Here is a 23,640-nt window from a genome sequence, read left to right on the forward strand (position 1 = left end):
GAATTAAGTAGTACGAGTCAAGCATTCATGCTCCACGCAGCCTCCTTTGAGATTCTACGTCCTATTGCGTAGAAAATCCGTAAAATTTCCTATACCATCTTTAATTTTAAATACTCCTAGCATTTATTTCTTTTTTCTATAAATATTCTTAATCTCACTTGCTCAATCCTTCGGATGAAAGTAATTTCCTTTCTTGAAGCCGTTTCTTTAATCTCAAACACGGCTAGTGTTCTTCGGCCATATGTGTTTCAAGAATATAACTTGAAATGATTCACATGGCACTTTGCGTGATATCTGCATGCACAGGCGAGCGTAAGGGGTGACGTTAAAAATTGATGGAGTCAATGATTATCCAAGGGTTCGTTCGCACACACGCACACCAATAAAACCGTGACGGAGGGATGGCTCATTTGTACAGCCATGCTAGGGGGGTTGATATAAATCGCGGCCGGTTCAATCTCATTGCTATCGATCGCGCTTCGGAATATTGCAACGTGATTACTTGTAGAGCGCATTAGGGAATGGTACTAACACGGGAACATCCCGAACCCGGAAATTTAAAAAATTCTGAAACTTTGCGAATATGTAGGGAATTTTCTCCCGATTATCACGCAATTTTTTTTGCTGCCCAAATTCACTCTAAGAGGGTGTAATTTGCCCCCGAAAATCCGGTTATTTTCCGATTTTGTGTTATAACTCGTGAACTGTAAAATAATTTCTTCACCAAATGATAGATCAAATTAAAAGAAGTAAATTTTGACTACAAAGTTTTATTCTATCTCTTAGAGTTCGCGAGTTATAACACAAAATCGGAAAATAGCCGAATTTTCAGGGGTTAATTTCACCCTCTTCTAATGAATTTGGGCAGCAAACAAAAAATGCGTTGTAATCAGGAGGAAATCCCCTACATTTTCACAAAGCTTCAGAATTTTTTCAATTTTCGGGTTCGGGATCTTCCCCTGTAAGTTACCCTACGCATGGCTCAACGTCTGATCGATCCACACCGGCTCTGTATCGGTTATTTTGCGTACGTAGGAACTAGAGAGCAGAGAGCAACACGCCCAGGACTATCGATACTTTATGGCGCCGTAACGTCACGGGAATATACAACGTGTCCGCGGTACAATGTTGCTCCTCCTGCGCTTTAACCTACAGCCGACGAGATACGCGTCACGCGTTTCAAATGCGACTGAGATGACTTACGATCGCATTCGTCTCTGAATGGCAGACATGCGTGTCATATTTATAAAAATAAAGACGGGGGATACTGAGGCAAAAGCCGTACAACCTTCTGGAGTCAATATTTGAATCCTACGCAACTTGGGACTATGGGAAACTTTAGCTGTAGTGAAATGATAGTGGAACATTCTACTTGCGATTTTTAATTTCCTATTTTTTTCTGTTTTTTAATTTGATGGACCATGCCAAAGAATTCTTCCTGCACAAAACCATGCACCCATTCTATTCCCTCGCAGCTCGAAGCTGCAGCATCTGAACCCGTAACCTTGCGAAGCTTTTTGGCGAGAATGTCACGAGCCGCGTTCAGTATGGAGATTTAACACCGTCCCGCTATTTTCACACTTATTTCCCTGCGAGAGCGCATTGTCGCGGCTGGGACACGCAACGGATTACGACAAAAAAGAGGCGTTAGAGTACAATGCGGAAAAGAGGGAAGGAATTCATGTCTGGACGTTCGCGTACGCAGAATCCATTCATTTTTCATGAATAATTTCCCTTGGATTAAGCAGTGGTACATTTATGGAAAGAAATGGCCGCGAAGATGACAGTGAACGAGGAGCCGCTTCCTAATTAGCTCGTTAGCATTTCCTACATTTGAAGCAATTATTATCGCGTTCGTATATAATTCACTAGGGAGCTGTACGAATTATCAGCTGAAATAAGACGAAGCTGAACGCCGCGGAAGAAACGATATTTCACTTTCGTTTCGTCAGCCATGCTCGTCTTAATCATGCTCCCTGTAATGTCATTAAACGTCAGGTAGTTCATAACTCTGGATGCTGGAAGAAATCTCTAACCATCACGGTGCACGTACAAGGACGCAGAAGCATCGGAGCAAGAGAACTAATGCAAGGAACGACAGCTCAGCGTAATGAAGCAAGGAGATCCAGAGTTGAGGAAATAATGCTCGTTTTCTTCTCTTCGCCGAGCTTCTGATGAGATCCACGGTGAATACCCTCCGCAGTTTCGCATTTAAAAATTATCCAGCCGGGAAATGGACGAAAGTAGCGGTGGAGATGAGATTTTTTGTCGCGGTGTGTCGGTTCGCAGGCGAGTCTTTAGAGGGCAGAGTAAACATTTCGCGCAATATCAGCCGCTTCCTATGCGCACTTCGCTTAATCTGCGAAAATGCTGGCCAAATTATTGGCCACTTCGCGGAAAACCACTGATCTCCACGAAGTCGCAAAATGAACTCTTCCCCAGACGAAAGTGTTTTCCGTTCTTCAGGATGGTCGCCATTCCTTAAACATTCGAAATTACAGTCGCGCCCGACAATGGAGGGACACGTTCTACGCTTCGTGGCGAGTTTTAACGATCACCCTCGGAAAAGCGATTTCGAGCGGACGGCGAGTTGATCCCGTAGATTCACGGTGACACGTAGTTAATTGCAAGAGTGGCGCGCACAGTTTAAATCCTAGCACGGTCTGAATACGAGGGAGCAACCGTTGCAGTGTATCTTTGCCTGAAGTTGAGCCGCGGCCAAAACGCCAATGAAGTATTTAGGACGCAGTAATTTAAGGGCGACGCGGGCAGAGTTTGCTGCGAACATCGCCTAGTTATCCGAGACCGTCGCCGTTACCCTTAGCTGCTTCTAACGGGAAATATGCAAAATTCGTTCCATCGCGTTTTAGTCGTCGGTACAAAGACCATTTAAGCTGGTAAGCGTAGATTATTACCGTGTTGCATGCACAACGCGCGTACATGCGCGAGATCGTGTAATTCGTGTTCAACACTTCGCCAATAAAGTCACTGTTTCAGAGTTCGGTGCATAGAAGAGCGGAGCAGTAGCTGCGCACAGTAACAGCGAAGGTAGCTTTGAAATTCAGATACGCATGTAGGTACAGATAGTCAAACAAATTGCACGTAACGACCAAAAACATTGCGCAACCCTTTCCAACAGCAAAGACAGTCTCTCGTGCGTCCTCTCTCCCGTATCTCTCTCGCATCCACCCAGCCACCTAGCAAGGTGTTAAATGAGCCATAACCCTGTTGCACGCTGCTCGATAACGCGTCTCCCCTGTGAAGAGGGGATCCACGTCGACGCGCTTTCTAAATAGACACGCGCTGGCATCCACTCGAGGAGCTGTTTCCCGCGAGCCAAGCGGCAGATAATTAATTGTGAATAAACGAAGGAATAACTGGCAATCGGCTGTGTCGATGGGCTGGTGGTTGGTTTTTATTTAAAAAAAAAAACTCGTGCCCCGGGCGCGGAGTATCGTTTCGATGCGTGCTCGAAATAACTGGAAGCTGGTCGGCCAACGGAAATTCCGTTCGAATCCAATCGCGAATCGATCAGCGTCGACGTAACGTCGTTAGGCGAACTGGCGACCCTCGATATTCGACATGGTGACCCGTTAATCGCGGAGCTTCTCGTCGAGCAGCGGCGCACGGGAGGCGTGTGCTTATGTTCCTCTTCAGAGGGTAATCGGTAGATGCTGGCTCGTGTTTCTGACGTTACACAGGCGAGACCAGTTGCTCCCAGAATTGGTCCTTTCGGCGAAATTAAACGGAATTCCCTCGGGTTCGGGATACCCCGAGGGGATACTCCAGCGGAGGCCAAGGTAAACGGGCACTTCCGGTCGACGTAAGCCCCTTCGCTATGCGCAGAGGATCGCGGGCATTTATAGCAGCCGCGTAGAGAGGCTATAATTAGAGGCGGAGGGAACGCGACAAGTCGACCCTAAATTATTCCAGCGACCTTGCAAGAAGATGCTACGGGAGGGTGCCGTCGCGGAACGACAGCGATATCAATCCTGCTCTCTGCTCCTTCTGCGGGGCTACTTCCGCTCTTTAGTTGCCGCTGCGTTGAATTATGGATCAGGTGCATATGGACGGCTGTGGATTATTCAGGAGTCGGCGAGAATGACGTTACCGAAACTTCGCCATCCCATGGCCACGTTCCTCAGCATTTGGTTTGCGTAATCTGCTGTTGCAAAAGCGGCGCCAGGTCACCGTTGGCCTCTGCTCTTCGATCTTGTGCACCGTGTTTCGTTTGACTGTAGGTATCCATTTCATTGGGTAATATAATTCATATTAAAGCCAACCATCATTCGCCGTGCACGCTGGAATCTCGAGGATTCCATCAAAGCTCCATATGAATATTACTTTCGAGCGTTCAACGTTTCGAAATTATCAGTCTGACGATTCACAGCGATGTCACCAGGGAGATCGATCGTTCGCGAGATCGCGGAAGGGAATAATAGGTAGCAATTGACATGCTGGACAATGGAGTGTCGCGACACGCTGGATGTCTAGGCCGCGCGACGTTATTTAACTCGGGCATCAATGTCGGGAGATTAATTAGCGATTGTCTCGGGGTATTTCGACGATTCCATTAATCCAAGCCGATCGATACGCAGCGGAATTCGTGGCCGGGATCCCAAAGGTCCCCCGGAACTTCGACGAACCGGGGACGAAAGTAAATTGCCACCCCTGGAAGTTGCATTTCATCCTGCATTCGCTTTAATGCACTCCATCGCCGTATATAACGCTGATCCTGCCAGGCATATATACACCGCCGTGCAGGTTGCAGGCGACATCGAGGACACGGCAACACACTCGACAGTGTCGAGCACCAATATCGAGAGTGTTCCACGGACAATGCTCCTGTTAAATTTCATTGGAATCCAGTCGCGCGGTATCTGAGATACGGAGGCTGCAACGATCAGGTCGGCGATCATGTCGAAGCGATCTGTTAAGGATTAACATTAAGCATGAGACACGATTCGTGAGTTCGTTGAGACCTTTGAGATTGTAATTTCCATGCACCCCCTCTGCATTGATGATGTCGAAGGGCACGAAGAGCTTGGTACCATTTTGCAGCAGCGTTTATTTCAGTGTCGTGGAACTTTTAACCGAACATTTTCCTCACTCGTCAAAAGCAACGCTTCTTCACGCTTTTTCCCTGCGCATATATCCCCGGTTTCCCAATTGAGGCTTGGTATCCTCCTGCCGCGAATTGCAAATGTTAGTTCCAGTGTATACAGTGACGTCCATATTCTGGTGGGCAAATAAAAAGTGGGATAGCCGACCACGAGTTAATATTCACTGGTATAACGCGGATTCCCCGATAGACCTGTTTGCATGCGTAATTACCAAATCCGTTCGGCGGAATCCACGTTTGAAAACTGTTTGCACACCGGAAAGTCGATTCTCGAGACCCTGAACATTTGTGCATTCGTTCCCCGCCGCTGCCCGATGCAACGCGTCGTGTTACGTGTTTTTCCGTTTGAAAAAAATTCCATTTTCCCTTCGGCCGAGTCACTTTTGTCAATTAAGGGCCGTGAAGTATATTTCGGCGGGGTGGAAAAACGACCTCAGCGACGCCATAATGGTCGGCCGTCGTTCCCGCTTCCGTTTATCATTTTAGCGGGTCGAAATGCCGAATCCACGGACGCACGAGCGCACGAATTAATTGCATTTTGAATTCCAGATAAGCCAGAGTGACGTTCGTTATCGCGAACGGGGATCAACGGGAACTAATTTGCTACTCGAGCCACCGGAACACCAGTCGCATTTGCTCGCATTGTGTACTTTTAGCGCGCTAGTAATTCGTTCGTCTCCAAATGCATTCGTCGAGGAGCGTAGAATTAAATAATTCTTCGCAGCGGCCATCGATCACTAGCTTTTTCGTGCAATTTTCAGGGCATCATTTGCCGAACGATCGTCGGCAGGAACGGAAGCAGCTGCTCTCCGAACGTATGAAACAGAGTGGTTCGTTAAAATTCAAGCAATCCACCCTGTTCTTGGAATTAATATACGGGGAGAGCGAGGAACGACGTTTTCCATTATTTCGCGTTCCAGCTGCGATTGCTCTGGAAAACCAACAAAGACGAAACAACGGTGAAGAATGATATCCTGCATCTGCTCGAGCATTCTTAGCGGAATACTGTGTCTTTGATTCGTTTTCATGCCCCCACAACGGTCACTGCGTCCGCGACCCCTTTTTGAATCGAGGGTTCCTGACTATAGACGCTGCACTGTTGATCCCTTAAACCGGGCTATGGGTGAGGTTAACCAGTGTCTCGCTGACATAGATTTGTTCTCGATTCGTTCCGGAAGCAATTGTTTAGGCGTATCCTAGTTTAGTACATTATATTTCCGCTGTTGCTGCGAATTTTTAATGTTCTATGCAGACCGTTTTGTTTTGTGCTATTTGGTGTTTTGTTTTGTTTTATTTGATCTTATTTTATTTAATTCTATTTACTGTACTTATCTGTTTAAACTTTTGTATTCTAAAGGGTTTTCTCGTTGATAATAATAATAATAATAATAATAATACCCTTGTCGCTTTCACAGGCTAACCCTTGCGCGATTCATGGAATATACCGGCACATTTGTGGCGCGATATAATATTCAAACAGTTCAAAGTTCGACATCTATCGCGGGGCGTTAAAGAGTACCTACTTTCCTAATGAAAAAGTAACCATTTCACCCCTCGTTTTTATTACACTCGATATTCCGCTTTCCATGCACTTCTTACTCGATATTCACACCGCAACTCTCGCAACGTCCCTGGGCGAGCAAGGCGAAACGGGAGTCGCTTTCTTTTTACTCCCCCACAAGCGAGCCCCCCCCCCCTCCATAAATTCCTAAACGCGGCGCGGAGGGCAAGACAACCGGAAGGCCGGGGGCTGGCGCCGTTTCCCGTGCCACTGCATTTTCCATCGACGCGTCGGGTATCATGTCGACCGCTTAAATGGGTAACGTCGTCCCTATTAATTCTCGTATCGACCGGCTGCAGTACTCGAAGCGATTCACCCGTCGTAATTCAATGACACGCGGCGGCGAGGGGTACAGAGGGGGCGAAGGCGCGCGACCGATACCAAGGCCGTAGCTAAAATTGATTTCGAATTGATGTAATCGCCGAAAATTAAGCCGACAGACTGGGACGAGACAGGGCAGATAGATGTATCGATAGACAGAACGATGGATGGAAGGGTTAAACGAGGAACAGATAGGGGGGGGGGGTGGGGTGGTCCGGAGAGAGAGAACTGCCCCAGCTGCGCAGCTAAACGCGATAGACGATAAGGAGGTGCGAGAAGCTCTCACAGGGGGGTTCTGTGAAAGCACTCAAGGCTCAATCGTGGATAGAGATTGTGGAACCAAGTCGAATGGGGTAGCAAGGCTAGAGGCGCCGTTGCTACGGCCAGGGATGGAAACGAACCGAGAGGTGCTTGCGAGGTGTGCTTAATCAATTGGACTGCAGATAGAAAGGAAACTAGGTGTTGCTGTAACGTTATTGATACTTGACAGAGTGAAGGATCGTCATCGGTTCCCGGAATCCAGTCAGCTTCTTCTGTACGAGTCTCAGAGGGTGAGTTTCAAAACAGATCTAAATTCGCGAGTAACTTCCGTTGCTCGCCAGTGGTCGTTAAGCTGCAACCCCTTCCTCGGAGGCAGATAAATCTTTGATACGCTGAACTTCTGCGCGCATTTACACCCATCCCTGGCCCCGGGCGAAGGGATGATCGATCAAAAGGGGGTTGAACGTTGCGTCTTGACGTGTCTTGTTCTGCGATCGTGTCGTTCCACAGTTAATTACCTTTCGAATCTACATTGCACCCTTGGTTTAATTTACCACAGCTGCTTCTAAACGGATTCTACTGTCACAGCCTTTGTAACAATATCTTCGTCATTTAAATTCTCTTACGTAGCACTGACTGCAACGTCGCTGCAAAAGAACATCGTCGAAGTTTTTCAGGTATTGATCGCTTCCGGGATAAACAATATCGCGTGCAACGACACGATTACACGAATAAAGGGTGTCACGTTGTATCCACCCCCGTAATCGACGAATACGCGGGGAGGTTACCAACGTGCCGCGCCTACAAAGAAACTTCCGAAACGGCTGTTTCTTTCGCGGAAACATTCCACTTTCGCGCGATCGCTTACAGCACTGGTGTCACCCCAGAACCAGAGGGTGGTCTTTGTCTGGGGGGATACAAATTCCTGGAAGCGTTGCTGCAGATATTACGGCGAGCAATCGATAGGTTGGATGATCACCTTTGGACCTGACCCTGGAAATTCCACAGTGGCATTAAAAAGCCATTAGGCTGGCTAATGGAAGCCTCTGTGTCCGGTAAATTTTCGGCCAAGGCGAGGCAGCTCCTTGTCTCGCGAGAACACTTCTTTAGGTTAAAGATAAGTCTAGGCTAGATACTCTAGTCGAAGCACTCTTGCTGGGGAAATATTCCTGCAAACCTTCGTGCACGGGGATTGAGCAGAAATTGCAAGAAATTCGCGTCGCAACGAAGGAGGATGGAGGTGTTCGTGAATAGTTAAACATGCCGGAAGCTGTGCGGCGTATTGTCAATTTTGACAGGGCGGCACAGGTGTCTCGATGGAAATTTTCGACACCCCCGGGGGCGGAGGAAAGAACCTCGCGCGACATGTTCCTTGCACGAGCGAAATATCGATTCTATTCCAAGGCTATTACCGGGGCGTGCACGCAAAATTGACGCGAGCACCGCGCGAATATTGAAAAGGGTGTAATTCGGAAACTCATGGTTATATTTCCTGTAAACGTGACTAGACGGTTCCTGTTATTTCATCCCTCGCGATAACAGCTTGATATTTTATTGGATCGTGAGTTACATACGACTCCTCCTTCTTCCCCTCCATAACTTTGCACGCGTAACGCTGATCGCAAGGAGTACCAAATTGAAATTCAAATGGCAAATTACAATTATTAAAGAAATCTATAATCACATAGAAATCACATCTCCTTTTCCCTTAAGGGAGTACTCTAGTGTAACTGCCCGTTGTTCAACGCCATCTTCGCGAATTTATTTAACAAAAACTATAAGTTTATACTATCTGGCGTTTTGCCTGCACATTAAGGTATATTTGAAGTAATACCCAGAATTTTTTTAAACTTTTTTATTTTTTACAAACACAATAAAGAAAATAAACTTTAGTTTTTCCATTTTGGATGATTAGAGCAATTCCTACATCAACGCCTGTCGAAAAATAATTTGTTTGAAGAAGCTTGCGTCACCGACTATATTTACATATAGTTGAGACGAAAGAGTTCAACAAAATTCTGAGTATTACTTCAAACATCCCTTAATATGCAGGTATAACGCCAGATAATATAAACTTATAGTTTTGGTTAAATAAATTCCCGAAGATGGGCGTTGAAAAACGGTCAGTTACACTAGAGTATCCCCTTAAGATCCATGGTAACATACCCAAGCTGATGTTTAGTAACGCCACTGACCCAGAATCCACTGGAGCGCAGACCGGGAAATCATTTTCTTGTGACGAATGAATCATTCGAAGCGAAGTAATAACCTCCCCTCTATCGACCGGTGAGAAGGGTCGCACTTTGAGAATAGATATGACGCAGTCGGTCGCAATATCTGTTCCCGCGATTTTATTGCAGATGGAGTCGACGGCGATATTGCTCTCATCGCCATGGCTGACCAGACACGGAGCATTATCACTCGACTTTGATACGTTTCTTGCAGCCGGCGGACCTCCTCGCGGGACTCTCTTATTTCTCTCCCGCCGCATGATTCACGTCACGACCACGGGAGGAAGTGAATCGCTGGCGAATGTGCCGTCGGTGGCTATCGATGGAAGGAAAAATTGTGTGAGCTTGTAAAGCTCGGCGAAACTGCTGACGATACACCCAGCTACTGAAACTTCGTCGCATGTGTACACCTCTGCAGGGCTATACGAAACGACACACGCGTTCAACTGCGTGGGAGAAAGTTGGCTGAGATATCGGATTATAATTCAGGTCAAAAGTAATCCGCGCTTTTTCACGCGGAAGATCGAAGGGAACAATCTTCTACCTTTCGACGTTCTCGCCTTGGAACTTATCCATTTATAAGACTCTTTTCTGGAGACGTTTCATACCCCGCCCATGGACTTGGACTTTCTTTGCTCGGAGAGGAGGAGCTAGAATGTAATAATGGAAGTTTTTAGGTTTGTCGAACTTTTTCGCGGCGGCTGCCACATGGGCCACACTTTCATCCGTCTTTCATGGAGTCCCTGAATGAATGCAGTTCCACCAGACGTTAGTAGAATGATTTCTTTATCGTTTATCGTTACCAACGGCAGGGGCCCTTGGATTATTAACAAACAATCTCTCCTTAATCCCTATTGTCACGCGTACGGCAACACACGAGGGCAGTAGTTCAAGAAATTCCGGCTACAGGAGCTGCTGCGGACTTCGTGGCAGGTTCCGGGACTGTTCCACGTTTCGGACACGTAGTTACGACTTAGCTCGGGATCAGATTAAATTTACCCAGCCGTCTAACGTGGCAGGATGGTGTCCGCGAGCTGAGGACTCGGAGACAACGTGAAGGAACTTGCAGGAAATGTCCGGGTTAACTTGCCATAAATTTCGTCGGCCACCAGGACCATTGGTGGAGCTTCCTTGAATTAGACTGTGTTATTGCGCGCGTGGGGAATTTCTTTCGTCGGAGGAAACGGGAAACACAATTGATCACACTTGGGGATACCGTGCACAAAAATATTCTCCCGTTGGTCGCCGTTCGAAGCTCGTGGAAAGTCAATCGATTCAACATAATGCGAAGGCAGGCTCGACAACTGGAAATATCGTTGTTAAAAGTACTCTTCCACTCTTCTTCATGTTTTTCTATCATTCCGCCTGTCGGGGCGGAATAATTAAGGGAGAACCACTTGTCGTCGAGACAGAACAAAGACACTCCGCTGGAAAATGTGTAATGAGCAGCGGGCCAATTAATAACGGGGGGGCATAGGGGCGACCGCGGACAAGGTATACCAATTAAAACGAGTCAACAATTTGTAAAGCGATTAATTAATTGTTTAATGCGTGCCTGGAAACGGACGACAAAATGAACAGCGCGAAACTGCACGGTACATTGAACGCGAAAGCGGTTTATGTGCGCATCATACATTCGATAACGAATTCGAAAGGGAGGTGGCTACGAATCGTTCGCTACCAGGCTGATTGCGGATAATAAATATAAATGGCTCCTAACGCGGTAGATGATTCGCGCATTAACGCCGATAATCGATTATTAAATGCGGTACGACGCGAGCAGCTGTACAGTGCCGTGAAAAACGCTGCAACCCTGTTGCCACTTTCAACTTGTTCCCGAAATACCCCGCGTAATCGAGGCTCCAGGCTTTCAAGCCCGCTGAACGTTACTTCCGCGTTTCCTTCCCTCGCGAAATAATTACTAGCTTATTAATATATAAATCTACTCGAGAACGTGGTTCTGTAATTGAAACATTTAGAGGCGCAGCCTGTCCTCCGGAAGCAGGGAAAACCCACCCTCGATTATATTCATAAGGAAGACTGATGCAACAATAAAACGATTCGCGTATTTTAATGCGAGCACGCCACGTTAAGCTTCCTCCGTGCCCGGCAGGAAAAACCATCGTCAATTCGGCTGGACAAGTGGCCGGATATTGCGCTCAACTTCAACCCCTTTGATAGACTCTGTAATGAATAATTCACGGGTCTCTCACTTTTTACACCATAGTCTCGTTAATGTCCCGCCCCCCTGAAAATTGCACAAGCTTTCGGGATTCGAGGCCCTAAATGCGCGTAATCTGCCTTGCGAAGAATGACAGGTGCTGCTCGTTAACTCCTCCCGCGAGGCGGAACTTCAATCAGCCGCAGGAACGTCTCGCGTTTCGAAGATGGAGCCTCGTTTGCGCGAAGCCGGCAAAAAGTAAGACACTCTCGGAAGTTGGCTCGAGTAGCCGCAAGTTCGTAAACTTTGACACTTACCGCGCTAATTATTCAGACGAAGTCGCGAGGGTCGTTTCGGCATTTACGATGGATCACGTAACCCGTCTCGTCAACGACGTCCCATGGTTCCCTGTTTCTTTAAAGCATTCGCTCTGGGATACCTCGTTCTCCTCGTAGTCGATCGTTGTTGCGACGATTGATAAATAGCGGGGTTAGAGACCCGACAATTATTTGCAACGGGACGCGATTAACGCGAAAGTTCGCGGGGGAATGTCGAGAATGGTTGACGCCATTCCTTTGAGTCGGGAGATAGTTCCGTCTTAATTTGACGACGCGAACCCAAAGGGTAAGCTCAAGTAACCCTCTGCACGGCAGCTTTTAGATTGAATACCACCGTGCCTCAGCTCAATTACTAATAATTACCAATGTAATAGCACTGCGCATTTGACGGAGCGCTGTATTCTCGACCTTGGTGCCATTTTCCCATCGGGCTTAATACTCGGAGGGTGCGTTAGCTACAGACCTCGCGTTGCCTGTAATTATAAGCCGCTTGGATGTTCGATGCCTGCACTTACCTCTGCATCCCTGGTGTTAACTTCGCACACGCAGATAAAAGATGCACGAGCGTTTAATACCTTCGCTCGAAGCATCCGCCCCAACTTCCGATCATCGCGGGCCGTAATGACAGAGAGCGAGGAAGCGGGATGAGAGCGTGCGGCCCAGAATCTCTAGGATTACCTTCAGATCCTGTTACCAACTGCTGAGTGCCGTTAGCGAAGGACTTTACCGTTCCATCTTGTATCCTGTCGAAAGCCGAGATGCACGGCAATCTCCCAGCGCGCATGCTCCATCCCGATCCCTCCGAGATTAACAGAGGGAAGCTGCGTGCTCGTTTGTCTCCACTGGCGGCCCCGTAGTAGCGCGACTACAGGTGGCGAGATTTCGCGGTTGTGGCTAGAAAACGCGCGAAAGAGCGAACGTAGTGGGCATCCGGGGGCGGTTGTCCATGCGGCTGCGACGCGCGGGCTTCCAAGTTTGGGCAAAGTTGGCAAAGCACCGCGGTGAATACGAATTATCGGACATCCGGTGGGCTGGATCTCCCACGCTAACGATGGAGTTCGCAGGGATGCTGCGGTTGTTCCCTTGTTGTTGCACAGTTTCTGGCCCCTCCGTGAAACCAGACACCCCCTCATGGCGTTTGAATCCCAATGTTCGGTCATTAGAAGAGCGAATACAACGTCGGGATCGTTGGCCACCGGTGGCCCGCGGAATTTCGCGCTGTTAACGCGAGCGCTGATGCCTCGATTACGGGAGATGAGCTAAGTTCTAGCCGATTAACGGCTGCAAGTTCCGCGGACAATGGAAAATGCCAGACCTACGATTTCCAATTAACATGCGCGCAGCACGGGATACTTGAGTCGTTAATTTGATGGTACCTGCTGAACTTGTTCGCTGGGATTAATGCAAGCTGGGTAATCGCTGTTTAGTGGAATAATAGCCGGCTCCAGGGAAGCAGATATGCGCGAGGGAAGAGGAGTACCGTAGATCTGTAAACGGACTATTTGCGCTGCGCTCAAAAGATGCTGAAAGGTTGGAAAAGAAATGAGTATTGTTGGGGATGTTTCTGGTAATTCTATGTGCCAATGACGTAGAAAATGATGGCCTAATGGCCAGCCAGACCGAGAAGTTTCCAGCAGGGGAAGCGAATCCCTCCGCGCCCTTACGGGATCGAGTCATTAAGGGTGAGTCGCGCAGAAAACGTTTACTGAAAGGCGACGGGGAATGAGCCAAGGAACGGACGGCTGTTGTAAAAGTTCGGCAGAGATATTGGATCCAACTCGCTGGAGTCTAGCATCGAACTCCTTTTGCCAAGTTTAATTTACAGCCGTAAGTTGATCCTTTGCGCGTCGGAGAATATTGCGCGGATTTTAATTAATTTCCTTTTCGTCTAACGATAAGGTTTCTTTGTTCGACTTCCGTCAGCAAGATGAACAAGCGGCGCTTGTCTCTGAGTTGAACTTTAAGAGGAGTTTCCGCTCCCCTCGACCAATTTTTCTCGTCCCGCGTGTCCATTGGGCGAAGGAGGGAAAGTTTAGCGTGTTCGGTAGCACCGAGTGAATGGCGAGGGAAACATGGACCACGGCGGAATGTAAGTGCACGTGAAATTGTTTGCGTTTTCGGGGCAGGGCGAAGATATACGGCACCCCCAACATTAACAAGACAATACGAGGGCGCAGCGGCACTGTGTTTATCATGTGAGACACGCTGCAATGAACGCGATCCCAGATCCTGTAATCTCCGATTGTGACGACCGCTGCGTGAATTATGCATGATCTCTTAGAAAACAGGATTATCGAAGTGTTTCCATGCAGAAGTTGACTGAAGCACCCTCCATTCGAATCCATAAATTCAGCCTTTCAAACCGCTGCTCCCCTGCTTTCCAAATCGTACATGCAAACCGGGATACTTTCTCCTAATTGCTGCTTCAATTATGTAGGTGCCTACCTATCGCTGCGAACTCCGTCCTTTTATGATGTTAAAACTCCTTTGTTCGAAACCCGCCGACATTGTATCGAACAGAAAGGAAAGCGTTACCATGAATCGGGCAAACTCGGAATCGACTTTTTGTCCAGCGCAGGACGAATGATCCGCAATCATGGAGATTCCAACTTTACCAATCACGTTCAGGAGACACTGCGACCGGGCCGGCAATTTCGTTAAAGCACTTTAATCATGAAACTTTCCGAGTGTTTACTTTCTATTACAACCGAGGAGCCATTTCATTACATCGCTCTCGTCGCGAAATGCTGCGACTCGTTCGATGGCGATACTTTCATCGAAACACCGTTCCCAACCCCTCTTAATGAGCTTTTTACTTCCGTGCGATGCAACGGGACCATCGTTCACACTGCTGAGCCGAGTACAGCCGAGCAACAGCGCGGCGGGACTTCGGAGAAGGCAGAGCGTACGATTACGGAATGAAATCGTTGCGCCGTCGAAAACAATTTCATCGGCCGACGAAGCGACAGGGAGTGATAGTACCCCCGCGAATGCCGATGCGCGTGAAACTCGATCCAGTGTTTAATGCTCGAAATTTCATTTCGTTATCCACAGTCAGGTCAATGGAGGAGGGTCGTCGTCGGTGATTTTTCCTGTCTTTTCGCCAAGCAAGCGCTGGGGAGCAAAAAGGCGAAGACCGTGCCTTGCCAGTGCTCCCCTGGCTCAATCGTGCTGGATAATTCATTCGTCACGGAATTCCGAGCAAGAAAAGTGGTCTCGCTTCCTACCATCGGAAATGGAGGGAACTAGGGATAGATCGGGAGGGTACAGTCGCGTGGAGCGACGTTGAACGAGAAGAGCTTTTTACGCTTTCAGAGACTCGAGATCTGTGCATGCACGTGTCTATATCTGCTTTAGAAAGAATTCTAATTGAAATGATACGGAGGTTTTCAATTATGCAGCTGCAGCTTCAACTCTCTCGTCTTGATGGAAAATGTGGTTGGAAATAATTCTCCCCCGAGGTATATTCTTTCATATCTACTTCGCATCGTAAACTTCGTTCGCCTAGAAAACGTATTACGTGTGCATTACATTGAATTTCTCGAGGGAGCATTATTCAAACATCTGTCCCGAAGTAAATGCTCCCTCTTTCGCGTGAACTTCGATTGCACCAGCGACAGTAATCCTCCCCGCTTCTCAGTGGAGCGATTAAAGGCAACAGTGCAAATGTCTCGATACGTAGCTTAAGGAAAGTGCTCGTTATCGACGCTCCTTTTCATTTTCGACATCGATTCACCCTCGTGCTCGTCTTTCGCGATAAAAAGTTTATGGTCTCGTTAAAGGTGGCCGCGCTGCATCGACCAGCAACGCAAGAAGCGGTCTGGGTGTAAAGTTGTCGCAACAGAGGAGTGTACCGTGCACCGTGGAGCTTTGTGCAACGCGACATTTGAACTTCAGCTGATAGAGTGCTGGCGAACACGCGGGGGACGTTTCGACAAAACCCTGAAATGGAAACATAACCGGTGTGATGTAACGAGTGGATGCTTGCATATATCACGCGCAAATGTGTTTCCAGTATCGTGTTACGAGTTATGTGAATATCGATCGTCATTGGCACTTATACCGAGCGACACTTACGCTACAGTTCATTATTTCCACGAGTGTTTACGGTTTTCGTCGAGTTACCTTCTTCCGATTCATTTGGAGAAGTAGAAGACAGGGGATTATCAAGTTTCATTCACATTTCAGGAACTCATTAAGGAAACATAATACCGGAGTCGAACTTTACCCATTTCTCTCGTTTCCCACAAACTTCCTTCGTAGTTCTCGCGTGAAGACCAGGTTTCTTTCGAGTTTGGCCCGGGAAGAAGTAGGTGCATCACCTATTAGACATACCTGTGTATAGTATACACCCTCTACCCTTGCTCGAGATCCTTTAAGGTTTCTTTAAAAACCATTTCCGACTTCGAAGGGAAGTTCTTCGCTTACCTCTTTCGGAATTACGAGCTAATTTTACCTGGTAGAATACTTTGTTTAACGAGTCCCATTACCAAGCGCAATGGCTCTCAGCGAATCCTGGCGTTCTAGCTCGATTCATTCGCGTAATGAATCTCCCCGATATTTATTACGTTTAATCAAATATTGTACATCGGAGTGATTGCATCGGAGCATCGACCAGGAAATTTTTACCCGGTACCACGGGGAAACTTCTTTTCAAATCACCAAGTGTTTGCAGAACCCATACTCACGCACTCCCCTAGCCCAGGTTCTAGTTTCCCCAGGAGAGAACGCAATCACTGTTGTAACAGAGCGATATCATCGTGCTGGCGGCTGGTAACGCGACTGTATCGAGTGCTTGCAGCGCAGGACTCCGCCTGGATGTTTTCTCACGTAGTCCCAGAACAACTGGAGTAGTCGATTCGCTGAAAAGTCCGAATCCACGTCTCTTTTCTTGCCTCGGGTATCGGTCCCTCCTAGGCGGGGATATTACGTGCGCGGAATTGATTGTTCCTGCTCCTCCTCCGAGGACAAGTTCGGTGCCCAGGTGCGGGCTACCAATAAACATTAACCATTACCAGGCAGATCCGTGAAAAAAGAGAGGGAAATCTAGGTCACCGATTTCCTCGAGAATGGCAGACAACCGGAGGAGAAATTTTTACCCTCTGCTCGTCGCAAATTGTGTTTCGCTGGCTAGTAAGTTCGCGCCATCGAGTGCTAAATAAATTTGAACGCTTGGTCCTTAAAGAGATGTGTTCATCGTTCGTGAGAAAGTGTTTGGTCAGAGATAACTGCACTGTCAATTATCAAGAATTGAGGAGTCCTTGTAGAAAACACTGCAAGTGCAAAAAGTTTATATTATAGTATTATCTTTGGCACGTAGAACATATTCTGATAAATATTTTTTGTTAATTTTGGTATTTGTTGATTGTATTTACCGCAATTTGGCATTGAATGAGAATAAAAGTGTCTTACGCACAGGCAGCGACGTCACTACCAAGCTACCCTTGCTCGAAGTCTATTAACCTTGATATCAAGCGATCGTATCTCTGAATTTCTTTCGTAATATGAGTCGGCCTTCTTTAATACTCCCCCAGGAATGAAATTTCGGAGGCGATAGGTGTAAAATTGACGGAGGTTCATCGCCAGTGCCACGTTCGTTAACGTCAGTCACGAACGAGCATCGAATTAGCCTAATGTCGTTAAATTGGGCCGCTTTCAAGTCGTAATCCACACGGTTCGCGGAGTTGGAGGAGCGTGTATGTGTTCAATCGAGCGGTCTGTACACCGAGAATGCGCCCTGGCTGTCATCACCGTTGCCAATGGAATTAACGCTGATTACGGTTCATTTGATATCTCGCCACGCGCCTCTATTGTGCAATATGACAGCTGAGGGGGCAAGTAATTCTGCGCAAATTCGCCGTCCGAATGGAAGACAAAATGAGTGGATAACGTGCGGGTGCGACTAATTAGCAAACATAAAGACGCTTCAACGATCAATCGGTGTTGTTCGTTGCGTTTGACGCGCACTCGGCAATTTTCATGGGCGGCGAGTTATTCCTGTCCATCAATTGATCCGTGAAACCAGGCGATCCGCTCGTACATGGCTGAGCAAACGATTGCGCGAAGGATGATCACGAACGCGGCCGATACCGACTTCCAATGAATTTATGCAATCGGACAGGAATTCCTGTTGCTTGAAACACCCACGAGCCTCTTCGAGCAGCAAGAATCGATAATGCAGCTAATTTTGAAATGTCCTTTCGTGCCTCCTTTACGTTGTGCACGTCTATGCGTGTTAACAGGCGTCTCGTTCGCAATCGGTCGCCTTGATCGCGCCGGTGAAAAGCTCCATGCACGGCCGCCAGGTCAGAGTTAAACAAGAGCGCGAGAAAAATTGCCACCTCGAGCTTTACTCGCAGATCGTCGAGGAAGATTGCGCTATCGATACACCGCACGGTTACTCGTTCCTGCAGGGATGATATTGCGCGGCTCGGTTTCATAAATCGCGGCGCGATTGTAGAACACTGGTCACGATAAATCTCGAAAGCCGTGGCGCAAGGAATCAGGATCAGCTGCGACCGCTGACAACCACTTGTGTCGTACAATTCTATGGGTGGGTCCCGACACGTTAAACCATCCAGTTCATTATCAATTTTTTACAGGTCATTTTTCTCGACCGGGGCACGCGCGAGTAATCGCCCTCATTAGAGGCGGCCGACGAAATGGCCATGGTCACGTACCGCGGGCACACGGAATAAAAAGCTCCTACAAATTGGAGGCCGCCCCCGAACGATCCCGGTCGAGCGTTTGACAAAGAATTCCCGGGGCATAAAAGGCCTCGTAATAATTCCCCGCTCGGACAAGAAAGTATTACTCGGAGCGAATAAATTCAATTGTGCCTGGAGTCGAACGCGGGGTCGATAGAAAGAGCTCCGCACGGACTCGTTCGGTTTCGTTGTCGCGATAGTAAGAGGAGGGAGGGTGGAGGGAAAAAATGGAGGCGAAGAGTAATCGGTGGAGGATCTCCCGTCTCCTGTGTATACCCGAATCGATGGCACCGGCATGTTTGCGCTTCCGAATCGTGCAGACGACGAGAATGCAGCGGGACACTGTCGCCCGGAGAAGTTTGTCATCGCGTCGAAACGACGGGAACAGACGGTTCAACGTGTGACACGAGTTACGCGAATGAGAGCGGAGCAATTTGTTTAACGGATGCACCTGCGGTGGTGCAGCTGCAACGACACAGCGTAGGCTGGAGGAACTGTGGCGGTGTCTACGGGAAAGATGAGCGAGGGTGGATGCACCGAATGCATCTCGGTTATGTACTTTGCATTCCACCCCGTTCATCCATTATCCCGGACCAAGAACCGCGGTAGGTACTAATGCCACTACAAACAACGAATCTACTCATCGTCCTAACTTAATTCTCAGAAGCGGTAATTGCCTGATAGAAGAAAAACAAGATCGAGAGACTAATCCATGGAATGCCTCCACTATCGACGATAGAACTGTAATAATCGTACTCGGGAATAATATTATATTATCGTCATCGTTGCGAGTCGCGTCAAGGAGCTGCTGCATCAAACTGAGTAACAGCAATGAAATATTTAATTTGTTACTCCCCACAGCCCAGATTGTAGCCTGAAAACCTACGGTAAAGCTTAGGTTCTCGAAAAGTTGCTGCGTAAATTGCCAGCCAAACTAGAGAAATCCAGGGACCCGCTGGGTGAATTATAAGTTCCACGGAGCTGCAGAGGGTAGAATTTTCCAGTCAAGCGAGCGTGTTATAAAAGGCGCGGAGGAGCACCCGACTTGCTCATCCGGCAAAGCTTCGCTATTCCACGGAGCACAGCAGACACACTTACCAGGTCAGAAACGGCGAAGCTCCGGCGGAATGCAAAGTTTTAATTGTAGTCTTAACAACATGTTACCTAGCTGGCTGGTTGCTCCGCTCGAGCGCCCGCTGAATGAACTTTCCTGCCTGCGAAATGCATTTCATTGTCGCCGGAGCAGCGGCTCCTGGCGCGTTCTTGTGGCAGCGATTGCGATTTCAATCGAGCCACGACGCTTCGCGGGGCAGAGATCGATCCTGACATAGTATTTTGCCATTAAGGGGGAAACTGAACGTCTCCTAAGTTCCCCAGGTGGAACAGCCACCAACTTACGAACTTGTAGAATTTCAGAGCAATGGACACAGCTGTTTGAAACCCTTATTCGAATACCAGGTTCGAGAGTATATCATGCCACCGTAAACTGGACCAATAACTCGAGGGTCCAGGATGGGGTTATCCAGGGGATAACGTCATCAAGTGCCACCAGGAAAGTACCGAAAACTTTCGAGGAAGTAGTTTCAGCCACATTCCACGGGGAGTCGGAGGGAATTATTTTTACAGGATTGATTATCGATCCTGCTTTCTGGGCCCGGCGATGGTGTTTCTTCGTCGAGCTCACACGATTCGTGACATCCTGTTGGCAGTTTGAATATGACCCTCCGTTCTTTATCGACCCGACGTTGAATATTATTATTTTGTAGTCTATCAGGTGTCTAGCAGCCACGCTCCACTTAACAGAAGCTCCGGAAGGTAATTAAAATGGAATTTGCCCGCGCGCAAGACTCCTAGCCCGGGAATACTTTATGTAAATTTTAATGCCACGACCGAAGGACGTCGTTCGATGATATACGAGCCTGCCACGGAATAATTTCGACGAACAATTGAATTTCCTCGAAGAGTCGCGCAAGAGGCTCCGAAGCATCCGCCCTCATTAATTAATTATAAGCATCTGCTTCTATTATCCGTCACGGTAGCTGGATCCTCCCTTACCTTCGCCTGTGGCAGAAGAATCCTTCGGAAAACGGAAATTGAGGCTTACAGGATACTTAAAGGGAAGCTCTTCCCTACTTAAGTCCCAGCTACGTTTGCGCAATTGTAATTGTCTTGCGACTACTTACGCCAAAGACGGGGAATTCGAAGTCGAATCGGTTTCCCATGGAACACGGAGTTCTTCCCAAGCAACTTTGCACCGCGGAGGGAAGGGGCGAAAGAGCGAGCAACAGATTCGATCCATCAAAAGTTATAGCTACTCGGCAGAATCGAGTAGAAGTAGAAAAAGACTTTCTTCTCGCTTTCGATGCATCATAAATCCTCATTTCTCCTGTCCAGAGCTGGGCGCCATGGTAACCGACGCTCTTCATACTTTATTCTTCGTCTTTGGGAAACCGCGGCACATAGGAAATTTCCGTCTCGCCTTTCGGTTTCCATTTCCAGCGGCACGTGGTCCATCTAATGCTTCTCCGTGTCATGGAACAGGATCTACCCGATGCGAACGGACGAAATATCAGCAACAGCACTTGCAAAAAAGGATCACGAAGCGGCGAGGACTGTTCCGAACTTGTCCAATATCTTGGATATGAAACAAGGGGAAAAGCACGAAGACATGGGGGATATTTTTGCGCGAAACTCGCCTCGTTTTCTTCATACTCCCGTGTCATTCGTGCCCTTAGGGCTGAAGCTAACAGAAGCACGCTACGACGAACGGGAACGGAACGAAAGAATGCGCAAATTGAACGTTCTGGGGCACATTTTGCGGGTTCTTTAGGTTCTTCTTTAAATCTCTTTCCCTTTCCAGTTAATTCGACGTCGAAAGTTTTTGAGTTCCTTCGAAGGGAACTTCGTTTCTCGGAGAAGGATATGATAATTTTTCAGATCCCCCTTCGCTCAACTTCCCCGACTTCTCGTACCTATGGATTTTACGAAGTTACGTCACTTTTAATAATTACTCTCCCCTGTTAGCCATTTTTCTTCCTTCTTCTCTGTGTTACTTCCAGTTAACCATCCCAGGTGGCGAAAAAGAAAATTCAGATAAATCAGCACGGGAAATAGCCGAGCCCCTGTTTCTGATGCTCCGCTTGTAGATAGAGTTCCATCCTTTATTTCACTGAAATTTACGTTGCACGTCTCCGGCATGAACCTCATTACGATCGAATACTTCCGCGGTGGTATTTTCCATCAGGGATACGAGCAAGCCCGCCAATTCCTGTTGAGCCACGGTTCAAGCAATTTGTATGCGCATTCCGCCCCCGAAAACGAATTTATTTTATTAGTTCGACGGACGTTGCCTCGATTCCCGCGAAATTGAAACGAACCCTTCAACTTCTCCGACCCACGGGATCAAATTGCGTCGTTATTATTATATTCCAGCCCACTTTGCGATAGCTCTTCGTATTGCCAATTATCCCACGCTAATTTTGGCCCGAGAAGTTAACGTTAAAACCCTCTTTCATGATCCAAGTTTGCATAGAGCGTGCGCTCTGCTAAAGTCAAATGGGAAAAATCGACAGCGACGTTCGCTGGCGGTGCCTTTGTGAATCGAAATTGTTATCCGGCGCAGAAAACGAAATTAAAAGGCATCCTGAGCAGTACGGCGCACAGACGAGGCCCGTTGTCGCAGTTCCAACCGAAAGTTAAGGAGGGCGGAGTGCCAGGCGGTGAAAGAAACTCGCCAGTTCTTTTGGATAGGTTCTAAACGAGCCAATGAATGGTCCAAGTAGGTCTTCAATGGCAAATATTATGTTAAATCTCTCATGAATGGGACAATGTCGGCGGGACTCCATTATCGGGGTCTCAACCGTGAGTATAGGGTATCATATCGAAGCCGTATTGTTATAACGTGCACCAGTGGGCTGGCCATAAAAGGGACGACAGCCCTATGGGAAATACGTAGGTGGCTCATGGCTGTACCCTCGATGAAAAATTTATCCGGGGCTCGGTAATTCCGCGGACTCTCACAGGCCTAACGCGAAGCAGGAGCCATAGGAGGGTCGTTATTGAACCTCTGCGTTTCGTTTACGGGGACCGCGTGTTTCTTATGTCCTCCCTATTCTTGCGCATCCCTTTGTGCCTTCGAATCCCCATGTATATGCATGGTGTTTCATTAACTACGTTGGGCATCCGTCTCCTCGAAGCAATTCTTAAAGTGAACCGCGTTTGAACAGCCGCAGATACTTACAGTCCCAGTCACAAAGGTTAGTGAAGCGTGTCTGACCACAGATCGACCCAATCTCCTTGCCCCGCGTCTCTGCGCTCCTAACTTACGGCGATAGGGCAGTGTTACAGAAAATATTGGAAAATAGGGGAGAGGCAGAGTCACGCCACCTTGGGTATCCCCCAGCGGGAGGATAGGGAAAGTTTTGGGCCGCGGAAGTATCGTGAATAATCGAGCGGAAGGGGGGTGGAAGAGTCATTTGTCATTCGGTGGCTGACGCTTCGGCTTCCTGGCCAATCGATGCGCGAGTTCATGTGCCCGTGGCCTGCTAAATTTTTCATAAGCAGTAGATCACACTGCGACATGTATATTGCAGGATCATTCCGCACAGAACACGGTTGGAGTGGAAGGAGCAACGCTTCAAAGGTAACTCCTGCGCGACTCAGCCTCCTTATTCTAAGTATCACCGTCCCTGTTTCTTTAGCCGGTGCAAACTTCGAGTTGTCTCTTGTTTATACTATTGCGTACTTTGAGCTGAGAAGAGATGTCGGTACGCTTGAGTCTTTGGAGCATGTCTGCCACAGGGGAGGGAAGGAAATATTTGTAGAAACAACGTCGACGACACGAATGCGTGGGACGATACGTGTCAAAACTCACGAAATCTCTGCAATAACTCTCACAACATCCTGTTCGAGATATCCCCGTCTCCACAAACGATCCTG

At 48.0% G+C, this 23,640-nt stretch overlaps 2 protein-coding genes across 4 annotated transcripts in view; one reads left to right on the forward strand and one right to left on the reverse strand.

Moving 5' to 3' along the window:
* LOC143376367 (tRNA N(3)-cytidine methyltransferase METTL6) overlaps window positions 1–23,640 on the forward strand; it is a 239,151-nt gene that overhangs the window by 112,776 nt on the left and 102,735 nt on the right. The gene's annotated exons all lie outside the window — the stretch shown is intronic.
* Dop2r (dopamine D2-like receptor) overlaps window positions 1–23,640 on the reverse strand; it is a 113,586-nt gene that overhangs the window by 12,052 nt on the left and 77,894 nt on the right. The gene's annotated exons all lie outside the window — the stretch shown is intronic.

Source organism: Andrena cerasifolii, chromosome 14 (genome assembly GCF_050908995.1).
Source record: "Andrena cerasifolii isolate SP2316 chromosome 14, iyAndCera1_principal, whole genome shotgun sequence".
Taxonomy (NCBI): Eukaryota; Metazoa; Arthropoda; class Insecta; order Hymenoptera; family Andrenidae; genus Andrena; species Andrena cerasifolii.